The 19,837-nt window shown below is 35.8% G+C and overlaps 1 long non-coding RNA gene across 2 annotated transcripts in view; it reads right to left on the bottom strand.

The window, feature by feature from the left end:
• LOC101694002 overlaps window positions 1-8,587 on the bottom strand; it is a 99,473-nt gene extending 90,886 nt beyond the window's left edge. The window contains exons 1-3 of one of the 2 annotated variants that reach the window (XR_199124.3): window positions 8,501-8,562; window positions 8,328-8,356; window positions 2,079-2,143 (exon numbers count right to left, since the gene is read on the bottom strand). This is a non-coding gene — a long non-coding RNA (uncharacterized LOC101694002). Of the gene's footprint in view, window positions 1-2,078; window positions 2,144-8,327; window positions 8,357-8,500 lie in introns of both variants that reach the window. The other variant, XR_001178708.2, reaches the window with a different exon arrangement.
• Between the last annotated feature and the right edge of the window lie 11,250 nt (window positions 8,588-19,837).

Raw genomic sequence — 19,837 nt, 5'->3', positions numbered from 1 at the left:
TTTATGATGTTGTGCCTCAATAAGAAAAATATGTTGGTCCAGGAACCAAAGTGTAGAAGCAGGATTAATTCCACTTACTATCATCCTCAGTGACTCACTTGGCAAATTTGTGCTTCTCATCCCTGTCATTCCAGGTGCTTTTCTCTCAAAAGGGGAATCTTTCCATCAAGACACACAGCAAGACCCCTGTTTAACTATAAGCTAATAATTGCCTCCTAAATAATCCATGCTTCTCTTGCAAGTGACCAGAATGCAAGTGGTAGCATATCATTAAGGGTAATTGACATTTTTCACTAGTAGAAGTAATCAAAGGGGACAGGAAACAATATTTTTAATATGCAGATAATCATTTTGATACCTCTTGGTACCCCATCACCAAGTTTTGATGTTTGATGGAAGAATTCAGTAACCTTTTTCTGAAAAGCGCTTGGTGACCTAAGGCTCAGAAACCTTGGTGAGGGTGGTCTGAGCAATGCCACTGGAATGAAGGATTTCTTCTCTCAGCTGCTGGAAAGTTTGCCAGAAGAAGGCCTCCAAGTGTCAGCCCTTTTTGATCACAAAAAGATAACAGCACCTAAAATCCTTTTTTCCAGCAGCAGCCTCTATTCAATGACTGGTCAAAACGGAGGGTATGAATACTCATCCTCCTCACTCAAATTTGAAACAACTCTAAAGGACTGCACCAAGTCAAGAACTTCCCATGTGATTGCCTCAAGCTCTTGTTGGAACATTCCCCTCTGCTCAATCCTGCCTCCTTCAATTCTCTTCACCCGGTTTTGGTCCCAAGAGTATATCCAAATAACATCCTTCCCTGTACCTGTCACAGAGTCTGATTCTTATAGCAAGTAGCCCGAGACAACATATTTATTTAAGGGCACTACCTTAGACATTGCTGAAAATGTTATGTACTATATGATATAACTGCCATATTTGGGTCTTTTTTAATCTGAAAAATTTTGAATTCTAAAACACAGTTGGCTCCAAAGTTTTAGAGAAGGGATAAGGGACCTGTGTTTACCAAACATAATAGTTTGTTGTTGTTGTTGTTGTTTTAAGATTTTATTTATTTATTTGACAGAGAGAGAGAGAGATCACAAATAGGCAGAGAGGCAGGCAGAGAGAGGGGGGGAAGCAGGCTCCTCGCTGAGCAGAGAGCCCAATGCAGGGCTCGATCCCAGGACTCTGGGATCATGACCTGAGCCGAAGGCAGAGCCTCAACCCACTGAGCCACCCAGGTGCCCCCAAACACAATAGTTTTAATAAGGAATAGAGACTATGAATCTTTTATGTCTGCCCATGACCAACACTTCCACCCTTTGAATCTTCCTTCATCTTTGAAAAAAAAAATCCGTTTTCTTCTACTACTGCTGGGCTCAAGAATCTTTCATAACCTTTGCTCTCCAAGAAGGTTCACATTTCCTTCTCATAATATTAAACAATCGATATTTAGAAGATTTAATATTCATCTTTACATTTTATTACATTATATCTTTCCCAGCACAAGTAAGTATTTTCTAGGGAATAACCTTAAATTTTCTAGATTATTAAAATAAAAATTAGCAAATTTTCCTCCCCTAACAGTTCAGGATTATTATATATAGTTTTCTCTTTGACGTGTTATAGAAATTGCTTGATGACAGGAGAAGGTAATCGCTAGAATGATCCCAACCAAGACTTCGAATGATATGTTTTATTCACATCTGTCATAAAGACTGCTTCCTTGTAAACATGGTGATTTTTGAAGTGTTCTCTGGCATTCTGGCTCCATCAAGTGGTAAAATTGACATGAAGCTTTCAGTTTCATTTCCATGCTAGAATTTCTATAAAGGCTCTATCTGTAATAATATGTCTTTGTTTCAAAGCACAGACATTTTTAACTTGGAAATTCTAATGATTTTTTTTTATGAACAAAGAGGTGGATTATTTTAAAACTGTTGGTATAGAAATTAAAGAATCCCATTTTTCCTACTACTTGTAATTTGATTCTTTGAATATCTTTAAACTACCATTTGCTACTCCAAAAGGGTGTTGTTAGACCTCGGGTCCTCACTGACTTTTGGCCAGAGACAGTTCCTTACCACAGGGGTCTCTCCATATGACGGCTCACAACATGGCATCTGCCTTTTCTCTTTGAGCAATGGATCTAAGAGAGAAGGAGTAAGAAGGGAAAAAAGAGTAAAAAGGAAGTCACAGCCTTTTTGTGGCCTAATCTCAGAAGTGAAATCCTATCACTTTTACATTTATTTTTCCTCATTAGAAATGAATCACTAGGTCCAACCCACATTCAAGGGGCGAGGGTTACACTATAGCCTGAACACCAGGAAGCAGGATCATTGGTCACTATCTTAGAGGCTGCCTACTACGACTGCTTTCCTGAAATAAATGTACAACCTCTAAAATGCTCATACTGTACAAAAGTTTAAATGCATTATCATTCACTTGTGGAAATTACTAATTTTATTATTAATAATAGGGTTTACTATGTTCATATATCATATTTACTCATTAATTGTTACAACCCCATATTTATTCATTAATTGTTACAACCCTAGAGGCTCCTGTGTGGTTCAGTGGATTGAGCATCTAGCTCTTGAATTTGGCTCAGGTCATGGCCTTAGGGTGGTGGGACCTAGACCAATATCAGGCTCCACACTGAGCATGGAACCTGCTTGGGATTTTCTCTCTCTCCCTCTCCCTCTGCCTCCCTCCCCATGCAGGCATGCACATACTCTCTCCCTCTCTCTTAAAAAAAAAAAAGTTACAACTCTGTAAGGTAAGTACTATTGTATTCCCATCTATCAGGTAAGAAAACTGAGATGCAGAATAATTAATTTGGCAGGATTTGAAACTCTGCCATCTGTCTCTAAAGGAGAATATAAAGTTTGACACAAATTTTAATTGTTACAAACAAATTGTAAATGGAAGATGAGAAAGTCCACTGAGAATAGAAATACAGAATTTTAGGAGTAAGTCTCAAGTTTCCATTACTCCAGCTGATACATTTTTGTAATATAAATATCATGATCTACTGCTGCTTTGCTTTTGATAGCCCTCATTTATACTGGTATACTGATATGATTGTTACCAATAATTCTTCACCCTCTAAAGTGTCCAGGTTTGGGTGATAAATCATTAATCTTAAAAATAAGGCTATAAAAGTGTTTCAACATATTGGAAGAATATTTAACACTTCATTATTAGAAAAAATTTAATCTTCCCACCATACCTCCAAGTGATTCTGACATGGTTCTAATACTGGACTAATAATCACTGTTCAAGATGGAAAATGTAAGGAACAGTAATGGGAAAATAGTATCATAGTACAGTTTATCTCAGTTAGTGAGCAGCACAAATCATTTAGCTAATTCCCACACACATGTAGAGTCAGAAACTCAAACATACTGAAAAAATAAATTATAACAATACCAAACTGTTTTAGAACTTCTCTATGACTTTGTCCTTTATGAGTGCAATGTAAAATGTGAATCTGGAAAAAAAAATGTGAATCTGGTAAATTGATTAATTTTTTAAAGATTTTATTTAATTATTAGACAGAGATCACAAGTAGGCAGAGAGAGAGGAAGGGAAGCAGGCTCCCTGCTGAGCAGAGACACCCCCCCCAATGTGGGGCTCGATCCCAGGACCCTGTGATCATGACCTGAACTGAAAAAGCAGATGCTTTAACCCAGTGAGCCACCCATACACCCCCAAATTGATTAATTTTATCAGTAAAAATATCCCAACTAGATAGATTATGCTCCAAGATTAAAATTTTTTAAAAAAAAGAAAAAAAGCTGCTTATGTTTGTTAAACTAAGGCAGGTGAATGCCTATATAATCAATAAAACATGTTCATTTTTAGAATTAATAAGGAATAAATAGATTTAAAATTGTTGAAAGATGCACTACAACGTAAATATATAGAAAAGAGCTAAGAACGTGTAAATTTCCAGATAATGCTGTAGTAGGGAGAAAGGGTGTGCTTTGATCTTTAGCCAGGAGAGGGAGTTACATGACTGCCATATGATGGTGTTTTACATTTATAAAAATTTGGAAGACTAAATCTGTGAAAAAAAGTGATGAATCATAGCATCCAAACCTATACACCAAAATCATTTAATGAAGATATTTTCCAAATTATATTGTTTAAAAGTATTCAGCTTTCTTTCTGAGAATTTAATAAGCTTTATTTCAATATACATATGGTTTATTAGAGTCAAGGGTTTAAGATGGAGGAGGACAATTCAATTGTTAAAACTTAAAGGACAGTAAAAGCCCCTACTCTAAGCTCTGCATTCTACCAATGATACGACTAAATTTCCAGAGATGTTATGTGGTGTGCCTGCGATCCAAGGCTGGCACTGTCGTCTGAAACTGAGTCTCCTCTAACTACCCGTCTCAGACTGGCCTCCCATAGTCTTCAGCTCACGTCACATCAGGGCATCACTCTGGACCCTGACATAGGGGCTTATCTCAGAACCTGAGGGAGCACTGACAGCACCAGAAGTGCCAGTTCACTCCCAAATACTGAAGTTAGTGCAGTTGGAATATAAACATTTTTATCATGCTTATACTTAAGAAATAAGTAGAATAAAACACAAATTCCCCTTTCCTGAAATGAAATCCAAACGCTCCCCAGTGAAAGGGGGACTGCACAAGAAAAGAGAGCAAAACCCTATATCAGTCTTCTACTGGCCCAAATAATGTTGGTCTCTGGTCATAGAATGGTAGCATTACGGAACTAAAAAATTAGCAATCAGATTGTGTCTCTTATTTATAAATATTTTATACATAAAGAATCTAAGGCCCTTGGAGGTTAAATGGTTGGCTCGAGAACACAAACCTGGCAAGTGCCAGAGTAATAGATCACTTAAGATCTGTGGAAGGCAGAATTCTATGATGACCTTCTCTGCTTGTGTTGCTTAAATGATTAAATTACCTTATAGGGCAAAAGGCGTTTTGCAGTGCAATTAATGTTACTAATTATTGACCTTCAAATGGAGAGTATCCCTGGGCACCTAGGTAGCCCAGTTGTTTGAACATTTGAGTCTTGATTTAGGCTCAGGTCATAATCTCAGGGTCATGGGATGGGGCCCTGTGTAGGCTCCATGCTCAATGGGGAGTCTTCTTCTCTCCCTTTCCCTATGCCCCTCCCCCACTAGTTCTCCCCCCCCCCCCAAAAATAAATGAATCTTTTTCTAAAATTAAAAAAATAAAATAGAGATTATCCAGGTGGGCTTAACTTAATCACATAAACCCTTTCAAGGAGGATATCAGAGATGTTTAAAGCACGAGAGAGATTGGACATGAGGAACAAAGGATGTCCATTGCTGAGATGGAGGATCTGGGTGATGTGAAAAGCAGAGACTGCGAGCAGTCCCCAGCTGACAGTTGGCAAAAAAATGAAGACCTGTAACTGTAACTGAATTCTGCCAACAATGTGAATTTGGAAGCAGATTCTCCCCCAGTGCATCCAGTTAAGAATACAGCCTCAGAGGGCCCCTTGCTTTCAGCCTTGTGAGACCCTATATGGGAAATCAGGTTGAAGCCACATGGAATTTACCTGTAATTATGAGATAATAAATGAATGTTCTTTTGATCTGTTAAATTTGAATAATTTGGTCTATAACAACAGAAAACTAATCTCAAATGCTTTCTGCTTTCAGGTGTAACCTGAAAGCACCTAAGCATTTGAGATTTTAAGAAAAAGGAACTATCAGCAAAAGCATTTTGTTACACAAAGGATAAATGAGGAAGGAAGCTAAATGGAAGACAGGAGATAACTCTGAGTGTCAACTGCAGAAATCACCTCCCAATCAGAGGGGTGATGGGAAGTATGCTACCAGAGTTCCAGGAGTGAAGTCACACAGCTGAAGTTGGAGCCACAACAGCCTGTCCAGTGAGCACTGAGCCATTGCATGAGCTGTGGTAGCTTCTAGACACCCAGCCTGAAGCACAGAAATGTGTGCATCTTCTTTCTTGTCACCTTCCAGTCTTCCACTAAGGTCTCCCATTGGCCAGACTCTGCTAAATACTGGCGGATACAGGAGCCTGAGAAAGATAGCCTGCAGAGTCCGCCTTCTGCCACACACAGCAGAACAAGGAAATGACAAGAAATGAATCTTAAGGCAAATAGGCTTAAGACAGGCACAGATGGCATCAAAACCTTCAAGAAGCCAAGGCAGTTGGAGTTCAGGCACTGTGCCCGATTATTTATTTATGTTCTCTCTCTTAGTTCATAGGTGGTATTAATTTTCTTCTTCTCCTTCTCCTCTCCTTCTTCTTCTTCTTCTTCCTCTTCATCATCATCATCATCATCATCTTTTTTATATTCCTGTTTTACTGACTAGGAAATTGAGGTCCAGAGATGTTAAAAAATGTCCCCAAATTGTGTTGTCTTAAATAATAGGCCTGGTTTTAAACACAGGTTTACATAACTCTCACTAGCCAAGTTAGAGGCGTAACTAGGAGCACTACAGATGCTTACCATTTGAAATAGTAGGAAAATACGAACAAGGCAGAAAAATGACATGCAGTTTTAGAGTTTACTTTCTTTTTTTTTTTTTTAAAGATTTTATTTATTTATTTGACAGAGAGAGAGAGATCACAAGTAGGCAGAGAGGCAGGCAGAGAGAGGGGGAAGCAGGCTCACCGCCTAGCAGAGAGCCCAATGCGGGGCTCGATCCCAGGACCCTGAGACCATGACCTGAGCCGAAAGGTAGAGGCTTAACCCACTGAGCCACCCAGGTGGCCCTAGAGTTTACTTTCTTAATAAAGGACTTTCATCTGACTGAAAAAGAAAATATATTTTAGATTGTTACTTTCAATAGTTCAACGCTTCAATACATAACATTTTGTGTTCACCTATTGGGGTTAAGTTTATGATTTCCTCAGTCATGATATGTTTCCTCTTACGATGACAGAATTAAATCTGCATGAATCCTCACAAGATTAATTTGTACACACATTCTCAAAGTTCCTTTCTCAGATTTACATTCTGAAGATTTATGTTGCAGTAATCTAGTGTGAAGGAACTACGTGCTTCTTTTTAGCATTAATTATAAAATATATTAACAATAAAATATGCCACAATAGAAATACAAGGATAGAAGAAATACTTATTGTATAGCAGGCATGTCACATATCTCTGAAATTCAGTTGTATCATTGGTAGAATGAAGATCGTACAGTAGGAGACTCTTAGTGTCCTTTAAGTTTTAATAATTGAATTATCCTCCTCCATCTTAAACAGTTGACTACAATAAAACATAGCAACCATATGTATCTTGAAATAAGGTTTATTAAATTATCAGAAAGGTCATCAGGTATAAACAACTTTGACTGTAGTGGGGGAAAATATTCATACTTCTACTTGTGTTTTTTTCTAAAATGAGAAAGAAATTAGTCTTTTATACTCTTGAATATATGGATTGATGCTGGATCCTTCATCTCTGCTCTGCAGGTTAGATCCTTGCATAGCTACCACAATCCTTAAAACATCCAGGGCATCCTGACATTTTGAAAGCAACATTCTTACTTTTTGGTCTTTTAATACAAGTTCGTCAAGTATTAAAACCTTTCTGTCCCCATTAAATGTTTATAGAAACATTATATCATATAAACTGCACTAATCCTAAAAAATTAGACAAGTAGCTTAAAAAGTTCCTTTAGTAAAATTGTTTATATATAGCTCTGATAATGCAAGTATAAAGAGAAAAGCAGTAAGAAAATGATTGACCTGATACTTCTAATATTAGCTCTTTTTTAGACATAAGGAAATAAAATTCATGATGATTTAATTAAATATACCAGGTCAATCACATCATTCTCACAGAACTATATTCTTACTAATCATAGTTTTATTGAAAGGAAAAATGATTATCATTACAAATAAACACAAATCATTTGATGTATCATATTTTATATATTTTTTCTTTATCACCTGTTTTTGTATTTCTATTTTCCATGTGTTTTACACTATGACAATACATGAGTACTGTTGCAACTGGATACAAAAGAAACTAAACTGGGGTATAAATATTGGGATGCATACTCAAAATATGTTGGGAGAACCTTGTTTAGAGAATCTTAAGAATACAGAAATACCACAGAATAATCTGTAGTTTTTACTTTTATTAGCTAATGGTTAATTCGTTAGTGTGACTTTGAAGTGTTATCTGATAGCATATCTTTTATTTTTCAGATAAGCCTTTTATGTAGAGAACCTGTAAGTTAGAAATGACTTCCTTTCTTCATACATATGAAATGTTTTACAGTATATAATATATATATATATTCATTTATTTTCACACATTCATGAAGTACTTACTGAATAATGCCTAAGTCCCAAGCAGTGTTCTAAGTGAGACAAGATAACAGTAATCAAAATAAAGCGTCTAGTCTTATGTAACTTTCTAATACTTTCTAATATCAGACACTATTTTAGTACAGTCAAGCTGCTAATAGACTGAGTAGCTTAAACAACAAATATTTTTTTCTCACAGTTCAGGAGGCTTGGGAAGACCAAGGTCAAAGTACCAGCAGATGTACTGTCTGGTGGGAGCTCACTTCCTGGTCCATGGGTGGCCATCTTCTCATTGTGTCATCACAAGGCTGGGGGGGTAGTGGGGGGCAATAAGGAGAGGGCTCTCTGGAGGTCTGTTTTATAAAGACACTAATCCCATTTACAAGGGTTGTGCCCTTAGAATCTAAACACCTCTCAAAGGCCTCATCTTTTTTTTTTTTTCCCCCAAAGACTTCATCTTCTAATACTGTTGCATTGGGGTTTGGGACTTCAGCATAAAAATTTTGGAGGGGTGCAAATATCCAGTCTATAACAGACACCAGCACTTTCTAACCTCATTTTGCCTTATAGTTACAATTTTCACAACATCTTTAAATTTAATTAATTAATTAATTTAGTGCTGAAATTTTTTTTATTCAAAACCTTATAATCAATCATAATAGATTAAGAAGAAAATTCTGGGGGCACCTGGGTGGCTCAGTGGGTTAAGCCTCTGCCTTCGGCTCAGGTCATGATCTCAGGGTCCTGGGATGGAGCCTCACATCGGGCTCTCTGCTCAGCGGGGAGCCTGCTTTCCTCTTCTCTCTCTGCCTGCCTCTCTGCCTACTTGTGATCTCTGTCTGTCAAATAAATAAATAAGTAAATAAATAAATAAGAAAATTCTGATTAAAGAAGGGTCTTTAAGTCTCATTTAGTTTGATAGTCATTTGCCAGAGAAAGTGGCTGCTGAGGTAGAGTTGCAAGGAATTCATACCACTACTCTAAATGATAGTTTTCTTTTATAATTATGTTGTTGCCTACAGAATATTTGCTTTTTTATAGATTCAAATCTCTTACACCGGATTTGTTTTTGTTTCGTTTTGTTTTGTTTAATAAGGTGTGAAGGGTGTGAGATTAGGGGAGGACTAGTTGTTAGAAATTTCCTTTGAGGGATTTCTGAGTACCTTAACTTCTAACCTGAGCATAAAAATAACCAGAGAAAAATGACCAGTCTTTTTCTGTGTGAACTTTAAATTGCTGTCCACAGCAGCTTTCCTTCTAAATTAAGTGTTCTCTTTTAACTCTGACCTTAAAAGCTCAATCTAAATGTCATAAAAAAAATAGTGGCTTCAAGTGCTGGAATCTGTGCACTCTGTTGGATCTTCACTGTCTTTTAGGTCTAAGACTAAGAGTATTTTATAGCTTTATGCTCAGCTGGCCACAGCTCTGACTAACACAAAATTGGATTATTGTGCCACATAATGAAGATAGCAAGGAAGGGATATCTGTGAATTGCTCTTATAGATTTGTTGACAGCCAGCATTTGAGAAAAACTTCTAGCCTTAGAATCACAGAATTTTCAAGGCAAGAAGTTTTAAAATCATTTATTCCCTAGAGGTAGTAAGTGATGTAAGTAAGTGTACAAATTGTGATTTCCCTACGTCTTATTTTACTACTCTTTCTTCCATCCAAATGATCCTTAACCTTTGTTATTGTTGTTTTTGGTTTTGGACTCCCTTGTGAATATAAGGAAAATCACAAACCCGACCCCTGGATAAAATATATATGTACAAACATATACCAGAGTTTACACAAATCACCTTGCTGAGAACCTCCATTAATTTGTTCATAGATCTAGTTTGAAGATGAGAGAAGACTTCCTTTCTTCAAAGTGCCAGTGAAAAAGCAGAATAGTGTAAGTTCGGTCTATTTTTAGTGAGATATATGGTGCTAAGATATCAAGGACACCTAATTTTTCTTCATTTGAGAAAACTAATATATATTCTTGTTGACGAAAAGCTCATATGGCTACAGGAATTAGGGAAGCAGTGTTGCAAACAAGGTAAGCACTTCAGGAATATGGTAATAGAGTTAGTTAATTGTATTGTAACCAAATTTAACATTTACCTAGATTTGTTATCTTAAAATTCTAACAACCAAAATACTCTAAGGAAAAAGGAAAGAAGAAAGAAAGATGAAAAGTACAGCCTAACTTCAGCAGATGAGTTTTACAAAGTAATTACAAAGCAGTTGAACCCTAGATTATAATATTACAAACTAAAATTTGATTGTCTTTTAATAAATTGATTGTGACTGTGAAGGAAATCATCACATCAAAAGTACAGCAAGTCTCGTTAAAGATGTCCAGGCAACAGTGAGTGATGATCACAGTATATTAGGAAGAAAAAAGGCAAAATAATGGAAAATGTAAAGAAAAATTAAAGTTGAACAGTATTTAAAACCATAATTCAAGAAAACTTCCCTGAATTAAAAGACAACTTTATCTATAAATTGAAAAGGCACACCTTGTATCCAGGAATATTTACCCAAAATTCTTTTTTTTTTTTAAGATTTTTCTTTATTTATCTGACAGAGATCACAAGCAGGCAGAGAGGCAGGCAGAGAGAGAGGAGGAAGCAGGCTCCCTGCAGAGCAGAAAGCCCGATGTGGGGCTCGATCCCAGGACCCTAGGATCATGACCTGAGCCGAAGGCAGAGGCTTAACCCACTGAGCCACCCAGGTGCCCCTACCCAAAATTCTTAACACTGAAATATACTCTAGTAAAGTCATTGGACTTCAGTTAAGGGAAGAATTTTTTGAACATTTGAGTGAAAATAAGCTACTTGTAAAGGAAAATAAATCAGATTGGGATTATACTTCTCCCTAGCAACAGACAGTTGCAGACAGTGAAAGAGGTAACATCTACAGGATATTTAAGAGAAGAGAGAAGAATCAATGATTTTTATATCCAGACAAGTTTTTGCTACATATAAGCACGACACACCATTTTAAATAGGAGAGAATTCAGAATTATTTCTCATAAGAGACTTTTCCAAGAAAACTGGAGGACAAGTTCTTTCAACACTTTAAGTATTTCACTCAACTCTCTCCGTACTTATATAGTTTCTAAAGATATATTTGATGTAATTCATAACCTTGCTCCTATTTCTTTCCTTCTGGTTTTTTAAAAGATTTTTGTTGTTTTCTGTTTCCTGCAGTGTGAATATATTTCTAGGTAAAGATTTTTATTATTTATATTGCTTAGTTTTTGCTAAATTTCCTGAATCTGTGGCTTGGTATCTATCATTAACTTTAGAAATTTTTCACTTATTATTGCTTTCAACATTTACTCTATTCCTTTAAATGTGTTGAGTCATATTTGCATCCCAGGCATAAATCCAAAATGATCAATTTTTGCTTCTGAATTTGGTTTCCTATTATTTTATCAAAAATGTTTCCATTTTTATTTATCAGGGATATTGGCCTGTAGTTTTCTTTTTTAGTAGTGTTCTTTTCTGTTTGGGGTACCAGGATAATGCTAGCCTTATAAAATGAGTTTGACAGTATTCCTTCTTCTTTGATTTGTTGGGAAGAGTTTGAGAAGGATAGGTACTAATTTTTCCTTAAATGCTTGGTAAAAGTCACCTATAAAGCTATCAGGTGCTGGGGCTCCTGGTTGGCTCAGTGGTTTAAGCCTCTGCCTTCAGCTCAGGTCATCATCTCAGGGTCCTGAGACTGAGCCCCACATCAGGCTCTCTGCTCAGCAGGGAACCTGCTTCCCCCCATTTCTCTTCCTGCTGTTCTGCCTACTTGTGATCTCTCTCTCTCTCTCTCAAATAAATAAATAAATATATTTAAAAGCTATCAGGTGCTGTGCTTTTCTTGGTTGGGAGATTTTTTTTTTTAATTTTTATTTATTTATTTTTCTTTTCAGTGTTCCAGAATTCATTATTCATGCACTCAGTGCTCCATGCAATATGTGTCCTCCATAATACCCACCACCAGGCTCCCCCAACCTCCCACTCCCATCCCCTCCAAAACCCTTAGCTTGATTCTCAGAGCCCACAGTCTCTCATGGTTGGTCTCCCCCTCCAGTTTCCCCCAACTCACTTCTCCTCTCCATCTCCCTATGTCCTCTGTGTTATTCCTTATGCTCCACAAATAAGCGAAACCATATGATAATTGACTTTCTCTGTTTGACTTATTCCACTCAGCATAATCTCTTCCAGTCCCATCCATGTTGGATACAAAAGTTGGGTATTCATCCTTTCTGATGGAGGCATAATACTCCCTAGTATATATGGACCATATCTCCTTTATCCATTCGTCCACTGAGGGCATCTTGGTTCTTTCCACAGTTTGGCCACTGTGGCCATTGCTGCTATGAACATTGGGGTACAGATGGCCCTTCTTTTCACTATGTCTGTATCTTTGGGGTAAATACCCAGTCGTGCGATCGCAGGGTTGTGCAATTAATTACAGGGTCATAGAGCGGCTCTATTTTTAATTTCTTGATGAATCTCCACACTGTTTTCCAAATTGGCTGCACTGACTTGCATTCCCACCAACAGTGTAAGAGGGTTCCCCTTTCTCCACATCCTCTCCAACACATGTTGTAAATATTTATGCCCCCCGATATGGGAGCAACCAACTACATAAGATAACTGTTAATAAAGATAAAGAGTCATATTGATACGAATACATTAATAGTATGGGATCTTAACACACCACTCTCAGTAATATACAGATCATCCAAGCAGAATATCAATAAAGAAACAAGAGCTTTGACTGACACATTGGACCAGATAGACTTCATAGATATATACAGAACATTCCACCCTAAAACAACAGAATACTCATTCTCGAGTGCACATGGAACTTTCTCCAGAATAGACCACATACTGGGTCACAAATCAGGACTCAACCAATACCAACAGACTGAGATTATTTCCTGCATATTCTCAGACCACAATGCTTTGAAACTGGAACTCAGCCACAAGAAAAAGTTTGGAAGGGATTTAAACACCTGGAAGCTAAAGACCACGGTGCTTAAGAATGCTTGGATCAACCAGGAAAGCGAAGAAGAACTTAAACAATTCATGAAAACCAATGAGAATGAAGACACTTCGGCCCAAAACCTATGGGATACAGCAAATGCGGTCCTTAGGGGGGAAATACATAGCCATCCAATTCTCCCTCAAAAAATTGAAAAATCCAGAATACACCAGCTCTCTTTACACCTTAAAGAACTTGAGAATCAACAAAAAATTAAGCCAACCCCACACACGAGAAGGGAAATAATCAAGATTAGAGCAGAGATCAATGAGATAGAAACTAGAGATACAGTAGAACTCATCAATGAAACTAGAAGATGGTTTTTTAAAGAATCAATAAATTCAATAAACCATTGTCTAAACTAATCCAAAAGAAAAGATAGAGGACCCAAATTAATAAAATTATGAATGAAAAGGGAGAGATCACGAGTAACACCAAGGAGATAGAAACAATGATCAGAAATTATTATCAATAGTTATATGCCCAAATGTTAAGCAACCTAGACGAAATGGATGCATTCCTGGAAACCTATAAACTTCCAAAACTGAGTCAGGAAGAAATTGACAACTGGAATAGACCAATATCTAATAATGAGATTGAAGCAGTGATCAAAAACCTCCCAAAAAACAAGAGCCCAGGACCTGACGAATTCCCTGGGGAATTCTATCAAACATTCAAAGAAGAAATAATACTTATTCTCCTGAAGCTGTTCCAAAAAAACTGAAGGTTAGGGGATTTTTTAATACCGATTTAGTCTCCTTACTAGTAGTTGATCTATTCAGATTTTCTCTTTCTTCCTGATTCAGTCTTGGTAAGCTGTATGTTTCTGAGAATTTTCCCATTTCTACTCATTGTTCAACCTGTTAGTATATAGTTGTTCATAGTAGTTTCTTTGAATCTCTGTAGGAACCATTGTAATGTGTCCCTTTTCATTTACAATTTTGTTAATTTGAGTGCTCTCTTTTTCCTTGGTTATTCTAGCTAACAGTTTGTTAATTTAGTTTAGCTTTTCGGAGAACCAATTCTTAGTTTGGTTAATTTTTTCTATTGTTTTTCTCTCCTCTATTTCATTCATTTCTGCTCTAATTTTTATCATTTCCTGTTATCTGCTAACTTTGGGTTTAGTTTGTTTTTCTTTTTTAAATTCATTAAAGCACAGATAGGTTGTTTATATGGAATCTTTCTTGTTTCTTAATATATGTATTTATTGCTGTGAATTTCTGTCTTGGAATAACTTTTGATGCATTTCACAAGTTCTGGTGTGTGTGTTTCCATTTTCATTTGTCTCAAGAAACCTTTTTTATTTCATTTTTAATTTATTTTTTGATCTACTGGTTGTCTGGGAAGAGTTGTTTAATTTCTGTGTTCATGAATTTTCTGGTTTTCCTCATTATTGATTTCTAGTTTCATGCCATTGTGGTTAAAGAAGATACTTGATATGATTGCAGTCTTCTTGAACTTGCTAAGACTTGTTTTATGGCCTAACATATGATCTTTCCTAGAAAACACTAAATGTACACTTAAGAAGAACGTGCATTCTATTGTTATTGAATATACTGTTCTGTATCTGTGTGTTAGGTCCATTTGGTCTGGAGTGTTGTTCAAGTGCACCATTTCCTTATTGAGTCTCTGCATGATTTATTCACTTTGAGAGACAGTCTTCAATTATTATTGTATTACTGTTTATATGTTTTTTTTAGCTTCGTTAGTTTTTGCTTTGTATAGTTAGGTGCCTCAATATTGGGTACATATTTACAATTGTTCTATCTTCTTGATATATTGACCCCTTTACCATTATATAATGACTTTCTTTTCCTCTTTTTAAACCATTTTAAACATCTGTTTTGTCTGATGCATATATAACTACTTTTGCCTTTTTTGGTTACCATTTGATTGAAATGTCTTTTTCCATTGCTTTACTCTCAGTCTGTGTATGTCTTTAAAGCTAAAATTACTCTCTTGCACACAGCATATTGTTGGATCTTATTTGTTAATCCATTCAACATTTCTGTTTTTAATTAGAGAATTTAATTCATTTACATTTAAAGTAAATACTCACTGGTAAGAAGATGGGTAGCAGATCGGGCTATGAGTTATTTCCTTTCCTGGCAGAGCAGCAAGACTCAGTGTGTGTATAGCCCATTGCTTCGAGACCTTAATCAGGCCAGAGTGTATACTGAATGCTGTGGTCAGGTGAGGCTACCACTTTTGCTCTGAAGACCAAATAACCATGTGCTGTGTTCCCTGTTTGAGTGCCACTGTACACAAGGCTATTGAATCAGCTATGCAACTTTCTATGTCCTCTGGTTAGGTACTTACATCAGACGGGCTGAAGGTTGCAAAAACAATGAGTGGCGTTATGAATTAGATTTCCTGCTTTGGTACAGTGAGAGAAATAGCTCTAAAGCTGGTAAAACTTTTTGTTGTCTTAACTCAAACTGGCCATCTTCCAAACAGGGCCATGAACAAACAGGGCCAAACAAAACAGTTCTGCGTTTTAAAGGAATTTGGAGGAAAACAGCGTTTATATTTTGCCAAACCACTTCTGATTCTCTTTATTTCTTTCCAAAGATATGTATCGTTTATATATAATTTTTCAGCTTGAAAAACATCCTTCAGTAGTTCAGGTTGTATGAGTAGGATGGTGATCAGTTCTCAGTTTTCTGTGTCAAAATGTGTTTTTATTTTGTTTTCATTCTTGAAGAAAATTTTAGCTAGATAAAAATTCTGGATTAATTTTATTTTTTCCTCATTTCAGCATTTTTGTCACTGATTTATTGCCTCTCTAATTTCTGACCAGGAAATTGTGGTCATTTGAATTTTTGTTTCTCTTTATGTAATGTGTTACTTTTTGTTGTTGTTGTCATTCTAGTTATTTGCTAGTTTTTCTTGTATGTTTGCTTTTCAGTAATTTGACTCTTATGTGTCTGAATGGGTTTTTTTTCTTCTTTGTAATATTTGTTCTTAGAATTTACTCCTTTCTTGAATCTATAAATTTATGTCTTTCACAAATCTGAGGATATTTTTGTCATTGTATCTTCTAATATTTTTCTACTTTACTGGGACTCCAATAAATATATGTCATCAAATTATGTAGGTTTTTAATCATTATTTTCTCACATATCGTTATCTGCCATTTTCTTTTTGGTCCTCTCTTTTGGGACTCCAGTTACACATGTTATACCTTTTGATATTGTTCCACTTGTTTCTGAGGCTCGGTTTTTTTGTTTTTCTGTTCAAATCTTTTTCTCTTTTCGTTGAACCAAATGACTTGAATTGATCTATTTTCAAATTCACTATTTCTTGTGTCAATTCCATTTTCCTCTTAAGGCTTTTTTGGTGTATTTTTAATTTCAGATATGGTACTTTTGTTTCTAGAATGTCTATTGGTTATTTTTTATAGTTTATATTTCTCTCTTTAGAGTTCTTATGACTTCATTTGTTTTAAACATATATTCCTTTATACCATTGACCAAGCATAAATATAATATCCTTCAAAATTCATTTCTGTTAATTACATCTCCCTCATCTATGCCATTATAGGGTTATTAAACCTTGATAATCATTTCTTTTGAGAATAAGTCATATTTCTTTGATTCTTCATGTTGAGTGATTTTAGATTTTATTCTGGACATTGTAAATGTTATGTGTGGGGTATCTATGTTGTGTTATATTATCTGAAGACTTTCATTATTGTTGTCATTGTTGGTTGGTTGGTTTTACTTCTTTAAAACTGAATTGTTAGCTGATTACTTTAATAGACCTATTAAAAAATAGGTCTATTAAAAATAGGTCTAACAAAAAAATTGGTTAGACCATATTTCTTGGGTGGCAGGTAAAACCTCAGCACAGTTTAGCTGGACTCCCTAGACTCTACTTTCATGTGGTAGCTCCACTTTCACCCAAATACTGGGGAAGTTAATAAACAGAATTGGGGGTACCTCTTCCCTACTCCTTTCTTGTGGTCTCCCCACACTTTTCAGCAGTTTTGGTTTTCCCAGTTCTGTTGTCTTGTTCTTCAAACCAGAAAGAGTAAAGAAGTCTTTACCCATGCCACATGATTAAGACTCTGTGTGCCCTCATGCTAGGTGCCATGACAACAGGAAATGTATCCAGAACTGTTTCATCCTTCCAAATGTGTTAACTCTGTGTCAAGGAAGACAAAAGGAAGAGGACCTGCTTTTGTCACTCTCTAGTGCCTAAAAGCAGGGTGTTTTTTGTACATCATCTCAAGTTTTTATCTGCTAGAGGGCAATGTGATAATTTACTTAGCTATTACTGAGGACAAAAATTCTGCATGCATGTTCAAAAGATACCTTTTTTAATTATAGAATTATAGTTTGGCAGTTATTTAATGACAACATATTAAAGATATCATTATCTTCATTCTGGTTTTTATTGAGAAGACTGCTGTCAAGTTATCTTTTTTCTCTGTTCTTAGTACTTTTTCTTGTTTTTGATATTCTGGAAATATACTTCAATGTATAAAGGTGTCAGTTTCTTTGTATTTATCCTGCTTTCTAAATATTTGACTTTATGGGCTTATGTTGGGATTAATGTACAGCATGAAATCATCCAAAATACCTGGCTTGGTAAAATGTGACATGTGAAGGGGTTCAGTTTTCAGAGAAGGGCTTAGGTCTTTGGAATACCAAGGCCCTTGTAACCACTTGGCCATAGGAATGCTGTAGGGAGTTGCCTTCCCCAAAGCTTTCCTAGCCCAAACACCTGCCCTGTGATCTAAGAGATATATGCATTGTCCCCTAGGCTATGTTTGGCTGAGTTTAGAACAGAGAGATTAGCATATTATATCATTCCTGTAAATACATCCTCCTAGTTCCAGTAAGACCTTTGTCACACATCACATGCTTGAGAAATGGTGATAAAGTTTTGTGTTTATCCTGAAGGACCAATAAAAGCAGAAGCAAAGAAGGGCAAAGGGTCTTGTCTCTGAGCCTTGACTCCCACCACCCCCCACACTTTCTTTCTTTCACAGCAAAGTTTAGAGTAATCTTTCATCCATTGGTACAGGGATTGCTGTCCATTCTTGGCGGGTTTGAGGATTTCTGATTTTTACCAATTTTGAAAATTTATCTTCTTTATCTTTTCAAATAATACTGTTCCTTTATTCTCTTATCTTTTTTCTTTTTGGGTCTCTAGTGAAACCTTGATTACAACTCGTATTTTCTCTTCCTTAACAATTTACTTTTCTGTTTTCTTTCTCTCTCAACTGCTTGCAAGATAATTTTACTAGAAATATTTTCTCTTTTACTAACTTACTATCAAGTTTTGTCTATTTGATTATTTAATGAAAAGATGTATGGTTTTCTAAGTAATATTTTTAGAATATGAGTACCCAAAACTCACTACTTGAAACAAAAGCCAGGAAACTGAGAGCAATCCTCATCCAAAAATGTGGGCACCCCATCCTGTTGCCATACATTCTACTTCTTGAGGTAAACCATTACAGTCACTTAATTTCCATTTTGTATGGTGTTGTTGAATTTGTCTGTATTTCTAGTAACTATATATTATAATTTTAACATAATTTTATAAAAAAGATAATCGCTATATCTATCTATCTATATATCTATTTGGGGAAACTACTTCTAAAATAAATATATTGCCATCCATTTATTTTTTAATTACATGTTGAATATTTAACATACTGGTTTTTAAATTTCTATACAATAAAATTGACACTTTTTTTTACAATTTTGTGAGATATGACAAATAGAAAGAGTCATGTAACTATCACCACAATCAGAATATAGAACAGATTCTTCATCTTCAAAAATTCCTTTACGTTACTTAATTTTCTGAAAAGATTTCACTTATTTATTTCAGAGAGAGAGAGAGAAAGCTAGTGTGAGTGGAGGGAGGGACAAAGGGAGGAGAGAGAGAATCTCAGAGTCCACACTACACACAGAGCCAAATGCAGGACTCCATCTCACCACCCATGAGATCATGAACATTGCCAAAATCTGGAGTCTGATACTTAACTGACTGAACCACCCAAGCACCCTTATTTTTTTTATCAAATGCACCCCCCAACCCTAGTCTCTGGCAACCACCTATATCTTCTCCATCTTTATTGTTTTAGTTTTTACAGAATTTCATATTAGTGGAATCATTTAGTAAGGGACTTTTTGACTCTGGTTACTTTCACTTGGCATAATACATTTAAGAGACATCTAAGTTATATTTTTATCACTGAGTTGTATTCTATTACATGAATGTACCACTTGTTTATCCACTAATTCACTGAAGAACATTTTGTTATTTTGAGTTTGAGGCCATTATGAATATAATTGCTATAAACACGGGAATTTTGTGTGATTATAAATTTTCATTCTTTGCAGTTAACACGTAACAGTGAGATTGGTGAATCTAATGGTGAGTGTATACTTAAATTTTTAAGAAACTATCAAACTGTGTCCCAGAAAGGCTCTATAATTTTGCATTCCCATCAGAAATATATGAGTGATGTAGTCTTGAAC

The sequence above is a fragment of the Mustela putorius genome, unplaced genomic scaffold (assembly GCF_011764305.1).
Source record: "Mustela putorius furo isolate JIRA1106 unplaced genomic scaffold, ASM1176430v1.1 tig00000868_pilon_pilon_pilon, whole genome shotgun sequence".
NCBI classification, from domain to species: domain Eukaryota; kingdom Metazoa; phylum Chordata; class Mammalia; order Carnivora; family Mustelidae; genus Mustela; species Mustela putorius.
The sequence above is the reverse complement of the archived record's forward strand: the minus strand, read 5'-3'. Positions and strand labels throughout refer to the sequence as shown.